The sequence below is a fragment of the Cygnus atratus genome, chromosome 3, assembly GCF_013377495.2.
Source record: "Cygnus atratus isolate AKBS03 ecotype Queensland, Australia chromosome 3, CAtr_DNAZoo_HiC_assembly, whole genome shotgun sequence".
Taxonomy (NCBI): Eukaryota; Metazoa; Chordata; class Aves; order Anseriformes; family Anatidae; genus Cygnus; species Cygnus atratus.
Window position 1 is genome coordinate 66,255,847 of NC_066364.1, and position 12,739 is coordinate 66,268,585.

Sequence of the window (12,739 nt, forward strand, 5' to 3'; positions counted from 1 at the left end):
TGCATGCCACAGTACAACCAATGGTGATGTCTCCAAGAGATGACTGTCTCCATCTGGTTAGGTGAGCCAGCCTTGCGGCACATTGTGTGTCAAAGTGATGAAACTATGGCCTTCATGAGACCCCAGTCTTTACTCCCACCTTCTAATGTCTCTCACTGGCACAAGAACTGCCATTGCTATAGTTCCTGTCCTCCAAAAGAGGTGCTTCCCTCGCAGCTTTGCATTGCTCATCCTCCAAGTCTGCCTGAGTGTATCATTGCTGCCTTTCAAGACCTGATGTTGTCTTGGACCTTCAAGTACTACTTTGTGACTTCAGCACTGTTAAGCATGTGGAACATCAGATAGCTTTAGAAGGATAGGGGGAAACAAAATAAAATATGTGGGACTCATGCAAGCTAGAAAACCATGGAAAATATTTCCTTACTTTGCTCCCCCAGCACAGAAAGTTAAAGAAAAACTACAACCAAATTGGCCTGAGGTGTAGTGAAGTTCACTAGGATCACATAATACATTTACCCAGCCACACAATAAAGGTGGGAGGTAGAAAACATCCTGTGTATATCTTGAATAAGACAAATGACAACATTATATATGTACACTTATACATACACGCGCGGGAAATGCCCACTAGAGGGGACATAGCTTTATAGACAAAAGAAACAATAATAAAAATTATGTCACAGAGGAGTACAAGATTATTTTATATCTTTTCTATTGGAGGTTAATGGTATGTGTGAACTGAGCTTGATCTACAAGATACAGTTGTATTATTATTAAGTTTAGGGCAATGCATCTTTATTTTAAAATTGTTGAAGTTTTCTTAAACGCCTGCCTGTGTGAAATGATTAATGTGGTGCATACCGTGTAGCAGTAGAGTGAGTGGAGAATTAGAGCCTCTGCCAGTTCACCTAGAGGCATTTATCTTTTATTTTTTTCCCTGGTGCCCGTGCTGAGCCTCAGGGTAAGCTGACACATTTTTTAATATAAATTAAGCTTCTTTTTTTATGTGCGTTGAAAATCTTGAAGGAAATGAGAAATGTGTGTAGGCACCAGTACCAGCTGCCATTGCATGAAAGAAAGAGGTGACAATTTCCTGCAGATTCTGAATGATTGTTTTAATGGGGTTGGATCGGAGGTAACAAGCACAAAGATATTGTGCTGCCAGAAAAACAGGATCTGTTCTCCCCCTAGCCTCATGCAACAAGATGTAACATTTAGCTTCTGGCTCAACGTGGCATCTCTTCAGTGCTTTGATTTATTCCCACTTTTGCAAATCACTGTGGTATGCTACGGGAGATGCATTTAGAGCCCTTGTTATAGTTCATTGAGTAGCACTGCTGTTATCACCACCAGAGGAGAATTTCACTTGTATCAGGACTGAGTGACCTAGAATAAAAGAAAAAAAATAATAATAATAAAAAAAAAAGAAGTGGGAAGGTTTGTTGGACTAGGATGAAACTGCATTTAAGTTGAATGAAAATCCCTTTATTACAATTTAAATCAAAATGGAAACTAGGAAGATTTGGCTTCCTGCCTTGTTTTGAATAACACTGAGCACACAGCAGCTATGATAATGTGAGTGCATATGTAATGACTCTATTATTATGTTTATATATGGAAACATCATTCACTGTCATGGAAAATGAAACATATCTTCATGGACTTGTCCGTTCAGCTTCTTCAGCAGCAAGTGTTCAGCACTGTGTAGGAAAATAGTAGTAAATAAAATATAGTCATAACAACACAAGCTGATCACATCCTGTGACAGAAAACTAATCATAGACAGGAGTCATAAATATACAGATTAATTATTTTGGCTCTAACAATAAAAATAATGGTATTACAATAAGAGTTGTGTTATGATAATTTAAGCTTAATCACAAGTAAGCATAAGTTGAAATATGTTTTTTATATGTTTTGGGCTGTCCTCCTTTCTCCCTCCCCCAAAGTTATGCATGTAGTAGAAATTATTTAAACAAGTGTGTGTCTTAGGTCAAACAGGAACCACCACTTTTAACAGGATGTCTATCATATGGGACATGTACCACACCATTACAAGGATCTCCTGCTTCTTTCCTGCTTTCAGATGTAAAAGGGTTAAGGGTAAATGTAAAAGGGTTAAGAGGGAATGTTAACTGCAAAAAAAGTGCAAAACTTTTCAAATGTTTGAGTATGCCTGATTAGCAGGAGATCTTATGAGAACTGCCTTAAAGGCAGCTCAGCCACTCTGGAAAAGTAATAAACTTAAATGACATGGTGGCTTTATAATCCCAGCAGGTCAACAATTTCAGTGATTTATTTATTTATTTATTTATTTTTGGGGGGGGAGGGGGTGGAACTCACCTGAATTCCTTCAGGAACAGTGAAAAGGCAAAGAAAAATGTGACACTACTTCCACGCAGCTTACCCTATGAGTACCAAAAGCTAAAATAAAATGTGCATTTGGGGAATGCAAACTCATGGTGGTCAAAGCAGTATAGCAGGAGATAGAGGCCCAGAAGGTGCATGACCACGTGCAGCAGAGGCTAATTGTCCCCAGGCCATTCTCTCTTCTCCTGACACTTCTTAGACAATCAAATGCCAGGCACAAATCTGCCTTGGTCACGAGAGACAAGACCTCGCAGGGTGGAGGGCAATCTACCAGGGACTTGCTGGCCTAAACCTTCTGAGTACTGAAAACTGGCTGAGCTGAGGCTTTCTTCCATCAGTCAGGGTATCTGTTCTATAGCAGCAATTCCATCTCCTTGTGTCTGATCATTTAATTGTCTGAGAAATCCTGCACTTCTACGTCTGTGACATAAAATCAGGTGTCCATTACATTAAAGCTGCAGACAGGAACAGAAACATATCCCAGGAATGCCTCCTTACATGTTGCTGAACATATTCAAACAAGAGCGAACTGATGACCTGTGCTTTGAAACTCTAGCAAGATAGTCTATTTAACATGAGTCTTCTTGACCTTCAACAAATCATGTCTTACAGTGAAAAAAAAAAAAAAATCTCATTTGCACAATGGTTCTAATATATGTGAACAAATGCGTTAATTGACATGGAAACATACCTTTTCTCCTATCAAAAGCAAGGAAGGACTAAAAGGCTTAAATGTTACTATCCTTTCAGAATACATAGAAACAAACAAAAGTTGTATAGTATAATGAACCACTCAAACAAGCATATTTCAAAGGCCAGCTGTTTCAAATATTTGCAACTATTATTTCTAAACAATAATGACTTCTAACATGGTAAGACATTTATATTCATTGAGGATAAAAGCCCTGAGCCTGCCAATACTTACACATGTGCTCTACTAACTTCAAACAATCTTTTTACTGTCCTAGAGGACTAAATATGGTTCCCTTTGAAGCTCATGCATAGAAGACTGATGTCAGGCTGAAGGTTGGGTCCGGAAGGCTGATCTGTATTATTCAGCTATTAAACTACTGGACTGTCTTGATTCTTGGGTAGAGACTGTTTCTCTGGTGCAGTAATTCTGAATATGAAAGACAATTTACAGTCATGTTTGCCTTAAGGTACACAGATAAGATTGCATTTATGCACTTTAATAAAAGGCCTGCTTTTCAGTGGTCTTGTAGCTTCTTGTAAGGAAAAAATGTGGCTGTTCAGAGAGTTTTCCTCTTATTTTTTTTTTCCTCTCAAATGATGAATAACTGAATCTGAACATTTTATTCTGTGGAAATACAAAAATAAGCAGGAGTGAGGGCAGATACAAGTCTGTCCTCTGAAACAGCGTGCCTGGTCTCCAGCCTACGTCTGACCATTCCCCAGCATTGCTGCATTGAATTTTAAATCTCTTGTCCCACTCAATGGCTTGTGCCTTAGCTTCTCTGCATAAAAACAACATCTTTCCTTCTGCTGCTGTCCAATGCTGCAAAAACCCACACAGAAATCATTACTGTCAAAAACTGAACTAAGTGGAACTTTGTGAGCAAAAATAAAGAAGCACGGATAAACCTAAATTAACACACAGTAGTTGTGGAAAGGGTGCACATAGGAAATTTACAGAAACCTGTGTACTTCAGATCTCACAGACACTGATGTTCACAATTCCCTCTTACTGTAACAAGTACAATGTATTTATTCTTGGGTTTCCAGGAATTGATCAAAGTTTAAAAAATGAAAGAAAAACTTGAATTCTGAAGGTCACAGGAACCTGATCATCCCGCAACACTGAACACTCATTAATTACACGTTACTATACAATTACATTACATTTAGATTCAATGTTTAGATTGAGGGATGCCTACCATTTACACATTAATGTTAATAAAATAACCGTGCTGTTTTCTGAGTTTGTATGCTGCTAGGGAAATTCAGAGGGCTATGCAGGACAAACAAATGAAGCGAACAACGTATGCTCTGATACTGGTCAACATACAAGTTACTTTAAATATAAACACGTAGAGAACAGGAAGATTTGACTGAACTGGACTTTGGGTAACAAACATGCCCAAGTACAATGTCTCGGACAGGAATATGCATCGCATGGTTTATTATTTAATGGAAGCTGTGGTTGTCATTACAAAGATGTATCTATAGTACAAGACATCAAGCATAATCACAAACACTGGCCACCCTATGCATATTACAGCAAATACCTCATCCTTCTATAACATTGTGCATTCACAAAGGAGCCTGAAACACTTTGGAAATAGCCTGGCGCTGGGAGGTGCTGAGTTGTAAGAGCTTTTAGTAAAACCAAAAGAAATTGTAGCTGCTCGGCATTCTGCAGAACCAGACCTTTGCAGTCCAGTCAATGAAATTAACTGGAGTTTTGCCAGAAAGAGGACAGTATAATTTGGCTCAGATAGTCAATGCCAATGCAAAATTATATATTACCAATATTGAATGCTGAAGTTAAAAAAAAAAAAAAAAGAATTCACTTCAAATGAGCTGCTGTGTTTATAGTTACATAGCCAGTGCTTTACTACATTCTGATTGTCTTATTACTATACGTATAGATAGCCATCAATAATGAAGTCCATAAGTGGGAAGACATCTCTTCGGGGAGGCATGCAATTATATCCAGACGTTACTGTTACTACGCTAGGCTCCAGTTCAGCAAAGCATTTGTGCTTATGCTTAATTAAAGGCATACAAGATGGGTTCTGTGTTTCAAGGAGGTTAGCACATGCTCAAGGCTTCGTCCATATCTTGAAAGCTTTCTTCAAGTGAGACCCCAAATGCCTCCATGTGGCAGTGCTTCCAAAATAAAAGACTCTTCTCACAGGGTTACTGAAGAAACTGTGAATCTCCCGGGCTTTTTTTCTCCAAATAAATCATATCATTAAGGACAGGCATGAAATTGGTTCTCTTTTCTGGGGATCCAGTAGGACCAACCTAAATTTTTAGATTTGCGTTTTCCTGTAATAACTGGTTGTAATATGGTTCTCTAAAGAAAAAGGATTAATGCAGCTATGCTGTCTGTCTGTCTGCCTATTGGTTCCATTTCCAGCCCCTCTCTCCCTCAGCAAATATTGTTTAATTTACCAACCGATTTCAACCAAGATATAAGGTATATAATATTAATCTGAACTCTTATATAATCGATATAACCAAAATGGTCTGAATACCTCAAAAGCTTGACAAGCGAGCAATGCCACTGAGCAGTCACTGAAACAAAGTGTCTGAACACCCCTTACTGAGAAGCTGCACACCTCAGAGCATGGAAGGCATTCCAAGCTCATAGCATAGTACTGAAGCATGGAAATTAGTGACTCTAAAGAAGATACTGAAGCTTTACCAGACAAACGTCCCATCACACTCACTCAGTAAAATATTGCAGCAAAAGAGATAACTGTTTCTTTGTACACAGCAGGGATGAGACCAGTATTGGTATATTGCAAATTGTTCTGTTGTATATCTCAGAATGTTAAGAAATGAGGGTAGAGGAAAAAGCCACAGACATACTCGAGGACTTCAGAAAATACGTTGCAATTAAAGGGCTCAATCAGCTTAGTGTATGAAAACTTAGATTAAGAGATGACTCTACAACAGTGTGCAAGCACCTTCATGTGGAGAAAATCTAGGAACCAGCAGACTCTTTAATCTAGCAAAATGAGCAATTTCATATAGGAAATAATGTGGTTACTTTTAACAGACAAGCAGTATAGCTACTGGAAAGACACTGTCATAGGACCTGGTAAAACCTCTATCTCTTGTTGTCATCCCATCAAGCCTGGGTGCAACTCTAGAAGATCCAGTACATATCCATACTGGACAGATACAAGTTAGGCTCAGTTAAGTGGATGTATTGCTGCACCTGAGTAACAAGGTGCCAGTTATTGGCTGCTGCTACTTAGGCATCAAAGGAAAAAGTTGCAGTGGTCCTTTTAGTGTTCAAAATGGTTTGAATGTATGTTTTCTCACAATATCCTTGTCAGGTGGAAAATTTAGAACTTCCAGTTTTAGATGGAGGACTGAGACATGGAAATGCTAAGACATCTACCTCAACTCTCAGAAAAATGGCAAAACAAGGAAAAAAACACAACCTTCCAGGACCAAGACTGTTGCTTGAACTGCTACAGCAATCTCCTTCTCCTACAAACTGCATTTTGTGTATTTGACATGGCCCTTAAAAATATCTGAGAGCGAGCTTTCTGAATGACCATGAAACAGAAACGAATGATTTTCTTACTAATGGCAATCATTAACATTAGACAGTACGACTTGAAAGGCAAATATTTTGATTCCCATGAATTGGATGATACATGCTTGCTTGCTCTAAGAATTGCATGCATTATATAAAGTATTTACATGAGAAGTAGGTCCTCTGACATACAGTGAGTGATTTCTGTGATTAAATGGGAGATTTAAAGAAAAGAAAATCAAAAAAGTATATTAAAAAAAAAAAAGATTTAGGGTTTTCTACTAAGCAATAGTGTCCAAAGATCTTAGTACAGATTTTGATACTGGACTCAAGCTTGATTGTACTCCAAGCAAAGAACACAAGAAAATGCCTGTTGCCTCACATACTAAGGGGATTCAACTAAACACCATACAGCATAGCATGGCACAGTAATGGGCTGTCAAGAAGGCCAAGATTTCATTTTCAAGTACAATAGATCAGAAAATTTTAAAGCTCCTCTTTAAATATTTAATGTGAAGAACAAACAATAACAAAAAATAAAGCTAGGTAAATAAATAACAGTCTGCTTCAGTTTCCTGGGATGCACTTATCCCCTTTATGACTATTTGAGCCTACACTGCATTTGTTTGCTTTCTGATTTCTGCCACCTTGCTCATACTTAGAAAATTTTCTGAGATTGCAAAGGTGGACCCGTTTATTTCTTATATCTCCCATTAACAGCTTAAAATAAATTCTAACAGAAACAGATATGATGTCTTCATCCTGACTCTTTATCACCTCTGCATTATTGGCTCCATAGTAATCCAAACTAATGGCATTTAGTTATTGCCCTGCTTAAAGGTACATTAAAGCTGTGTCTGCAATAATGCCATTTACAAGAGTAAATTCATTCCTTCTCATTCCATTCACTAATATTTTCTATTAAATTAATGCTAGGGGAGGAAGGACTTAGCATACTTCATGTCCTGCAGAAGTAATCAGAAAATATTTATGAACATTTGCAGTTGTGATAGGAGGAATAGAACAGAAGGTATTTTATTACGCTGCTCTTATCCTACTTTTTTTTCTGATGTTAACTACTGTAAAAAAAAATCCAAAGCTCATCTAGGGAAATGAATCTATGAATTTTCAAAATTTCCCATCTGTAGGGAGAAAAAAAAGTAATTCATACCTTACCAGGTAAGTTCAAGTCCACGAGGCACTGGTACACACTGTTAAACAGACGAATGAAAACTACTCTAAAAGACAATATCAATCTAGAAATTCAGTCACTGAGAGCTTGCTTCATGAACTGAAGCTAATTAATGCTCTCATGTAGGGTTGAACCCAAACCATCATAATGATAGCAGCTCCACAGCTGAATTACTTTTTTAGTATTCTGTCACTTAAAATTCCACCCAGTCGCTTTAAAAGGATTGAGCACATGATTAAATTGTTCTTTGGGAAGGGAAGAGATGAACAATTAAAATCTCCTAAAAAACAACGCTGACCTAAGGTATTTAAATACAGACTGACTTGCAAAACACTTTCTGCAAAAAGCATCTTTTAATTATCTGCACAGAGCTACTCCTTGCCCAAATATATTTGGAAGCTCTAGAAAAAGCACCTTTGTCATCTCACTTTTACATAAACACTTCAGCAAAGTTGAGTATCCTGATATTAAAGCACAACACGGAAAGCTGACAGTATGAACTATGCAATTTTTTTAAATCAGAGCAACTTGTTCATGCAGATATCTGGAATAATGTGGAAATAAAAACCAAGGGTAGATTGAGCTGATCCCTTTACTTTGAGAATGGAAAATAGCTGAGATCGCTCTTAAAGAGGATATAAATATGGAATATTTGCAAGTTAATTTTACATTTTACAAAATGGCTTTAACTTGGGACATTCTCCATGGCTGCACTTTCATGTTCTTCCAGTTTATATGAATTCCTATTTGCTATTGTTTGTATACTTTGCTTTCTGTAATAGACAAGAATGAGATTTCTATGTGTGTTTAGGTTGGGAGACGATGATCAGATGTATATGGCTATAAAACCACATCTGCTAATGTCTTTAAATGATGCTACAGCTGCTTAAAATCATAACATTTACTCATCTAGGTTATCAACTAAATCAAAATTATATTTACAACTGGATTTTTTATCAAATACATGGGATTATCAAAGGTAACATTTCAAAAGGAATTGAGTTAGGAGACTAAATCACATTGACTTTCAATACAATGCAGGCATCTATGTGACATAAATAGGTGACATATATAGATTAGTATTTTCAATACTGACCTATGTCACAGGTATGACAAGACTTTCGCTGTGTTGGGCAGGAGCACATTTGAACTGAGAAGAAGCCAGAGGCCTTAAGCAAAGGAGGGGCAGAGGAAGTGTAAGAGGACACAGAATTTGTAGTTCCAACTGTTAAGTGAAGCATGGTCTTACCCTCATCCAGGAATAGCTGCAAGGCTTGCTTGTGCTGCCTGAAGGAGCATTGCTGTTTTCTTCTGTCTGGTCTGTGGATTGCCTTAGAATTTATTACAAGTCATGCAAGCTAAGCCGGCTTGTAGACTCAAACCAACATGGCTTTGGCAGTCACTTGTCATAGTCTGAAGATAAGATCAATTCTGTAGTGGGGCAAACATGGGCAATGAGGATATGGTTGATGAGCAAACTGGTTCCAAAAGTTGTGCCAGGATGGATGGTAGGGTAGCAGGAGCTGCAGGAGGCAGTAAGGCAAGAAGAGGCTCAGCAATAATTATTTTAACTACTGGACTAGGCTCAGATACGTCACACAAGGTAGTGGCACACACAAGTGAATGCTAATATGGCAGCAGCTCCTCTACAGATGTTTAAGTGATTTGCAAGGCCCATGAATGCAGCAGCCATGTATGGTCTCTCTCTCTGTGATTGACACAGCGTATGGCACAGGGCATAGCACTGCCATCGCCATCTATTCCTGTAGCAATGCCAGTGAAGATGCTTACTGATGATACTGATGATTTAGGCTAAAAACATGTTTTTCAGACTTGTGTTCAGGACAACATCAATGCAGCCCAGGAATTTGTGCAGCTCGCCCACAAGTATGTTTCCTTGTTGAATCAGTGATTTTGTAATAACTTCTGTCTGGCACCATACAAAAAAGTTTTGCTTCCAGAAATGTCTCTAGCCCTGAGGAAATGATATAATATACAGAAAACTTCTAGGAATTTTGACTTGGTCTTTAGACAACCAGAAGAGCCAAAAAAACTAAGAACCTTAACTCAAGTTTGTCAACTCCTCCTGAACTCCTAAGCTAGGCTCCACTCTGAGCTGTGTCTAGTTTTTAATGTCCACATTGACATTGGGAGTCATGGCAGATACCAGAAGAGGTTTAGGAGAAGTAAGCACCTTCGCAGAAAGGAGAGATCCTTAATTTATTTCACTGTGAAGAAGTCACAAAACGCATGTCTATAGTTCCCTCATGTTGTGTACATTTATCTGTATCTCCAAGGTTGTAGGAAAGCTGCTAGAATTACAATGGGAGGGACACAGGTAGCAGACAACTCAGAGCTCCCAAACCTGAACAAGCCCAACACAAGTTTATGAGGAGCAGCTGTGGACCCTATCATGTGGCCACAGAGACAGTGACACTTAGGTAAGGAGATGGTGGCAAATGGCTGACCTTGCTGCAAACAGGTTTAGTCTGGAAACTAGACCCTAGGAGGCTGATTTCTGTTATGGATCATGAATCAAGTTCCGTACACTGGCATAACTGCCCAGAAGAAAACATCTTTTCCTCGTATTTCTTCAAAACAATTAAAATTTTGCCCCAAATGGTGGATCACTGCAGGTGTACCCCAGAAAAACAGTCTCTGCAGGTTGACCTGAAAACCACTTGTTTCTGGGGCAGGCAAAATTCCAAGAGAGCTCACCAAGCTTTAAGGTCACTCTACAGATGACTGGCAAAGGGGATGCCAACTCATCCAGGATTCCTAATATCTTAGGTAAATGTCCCAGTAAAGATAGCACATGAGGAAGGGATCGGGGCTTCCCAACACCAGATCTTGATTTCTAGTCAGACAAGGTCATTCAAAAGCAACAACACCCCAGGCTGCATTACTGAAAGCACTGCCAGCAGGTTGAGGGAGGTGATTCTTCCTTTCCGCTCAGCATTGTTCAAACACACCTGGAGTGCTGAGTCTGCTGTGCTGGGCTACCCAGCACAGTAAAGATATGGAGCTACTGGAGTGAGTCCAACACAGGACCACAGAGCCATTTATAAGGGACTCGAACATCCTTCACGACAAGACAGGCTGAGAAAGCTGGGACTGTTCAGCCTGCAGAAGAAAAGCCCCAGAGGGATCTTATCAGCGTGTATAAATATCTGAAGAAAGGGAATGAAGACAAGAGAGCCACTGGTGCCCAGTGACAGAACAAGAGGCAATGGACACAAATTGAAACAACACATATATTGCCGTCTAAACACAGGAATAAACTTTTTTAACTGTGAGGGTGGTCAAACACTAGCACGGGTTGCCCAGAGAGGATCTGGAGTCTCCATCCTTGAATGTATTTAAAAACTGACTCAACATGGTCCTGAGCATCCTGCTCTGGCTGACCCTGTTTGAACAGGGGGGTTGAACAAAATTATCTCAAGAGCTCTCTTCTAACCTAAACAATCTTGTGATACTGTAAAGATGTTGCTGTATTTCTTGTTTGTAATTTAACAAGTCAAAGGGTGATCTATGGACTTTTCTCCCTTTCTGTAATTATACACACAGGGGCACTAGAAAATGTAGAACCTGCAGGAAAAAAAAAAAAAAAAAAAAGGGACCAGAAATGAAAATGTGAATATACCCTCAGTCTGAAGGGGAGGTTGGATGGAGTCGCATACTTTGCAAAGAATCTACAGGTCATGTAGTATTCTCAATAATAACATAATTCAGTGTTTAGTGTTACTTGCCAAAAATGTGGTTGGATTTTGCTTTCTGCTGGAAAAACAACACCAAATTGTCAGTAATTCTTATGTCTCATTTAGAATCATAGAATCTTTTTCATTCAGATTGGAAAAAAACTCTTTGATCATCAAATGCAATTGTTTATTTAAACCATTATTCAAAATACCAAGGTGAGACAGAAAGCTGAAAATATCATTTGTTTAGTAGGGGAACGTGGCCATGATAATCAACCGAAATTATGGAAAATTCAAAGTTGTGCTGTCCAAACTAACCATAAGGATTCAAAGTTGTATGTTGGCAGAGGACCTAAATAGCTCCTGAGAGAAAACCTATCATAGATCCAAAAGAGGAAGCTACATGACTAGTTAAGAAGTTGCCAGATGTGTTTATAGAGGCCAGACAAGAACCTTATCTTTCTAAGCGTATGACTTAGAAATCACTGCCTAAGTGTAAGAAAGCCCCTTGCAAGATGGTTATCAAAGACAATCAAGAAATAGTTACAGAAAATAGTTAATTTAAGCATCTTTGAAAATTCCCAGTTGTATCAGTTTATAGTATCTGCATTTTGTATTGATTTCCGGCCTTCTTAAACGCTTTCTTGCATCACTTGTCATAACCAGCAAAAATCACTCATCCTTCATCATCTACCTCTCACTTTGGCAAGATCCCTCCTTTCTTTGTATCCTCTCCTTTTATATTGCAACATATGCTGTGCATCCTCACATTCACTCACCCCTTATCAAGGCTCTCTGAGTCTGCTTCCCAAAAACCTATTCATTGTTGAGGGGCCATCTGGTTCATGAGAGCAGCCCATGTTTCAGCGAAGCACCTTGATATTTTCTCCCCTTTGCCTTCCCTGTAAACATCCACAAAGATCCCTTATCGTGCCCTTCAGATCCTTCTTCTGTGATGCTATAAGAAAAATGCTGCCTTGCTGAGGCCACAGCTTGCCACACTGACAATTACTAACTTATTCTCTTCATCTGTCAGTATCCACATTTTCTCTATTCTTTTATACACAGACAGCAAGGTTTTCCAGACAGAGCTCATATCTTCTGCTGTGCTAGACCCCAGTCTGACATGCTGGGGTTCTGCTGGGGGCCTCTGGGTGTAATTACGATATCAAAAAAATCCCTTCTAAGTTTTGAACACAACATTGAATAGTGTCTATTTAATATACAAGGCTGAACAGACAC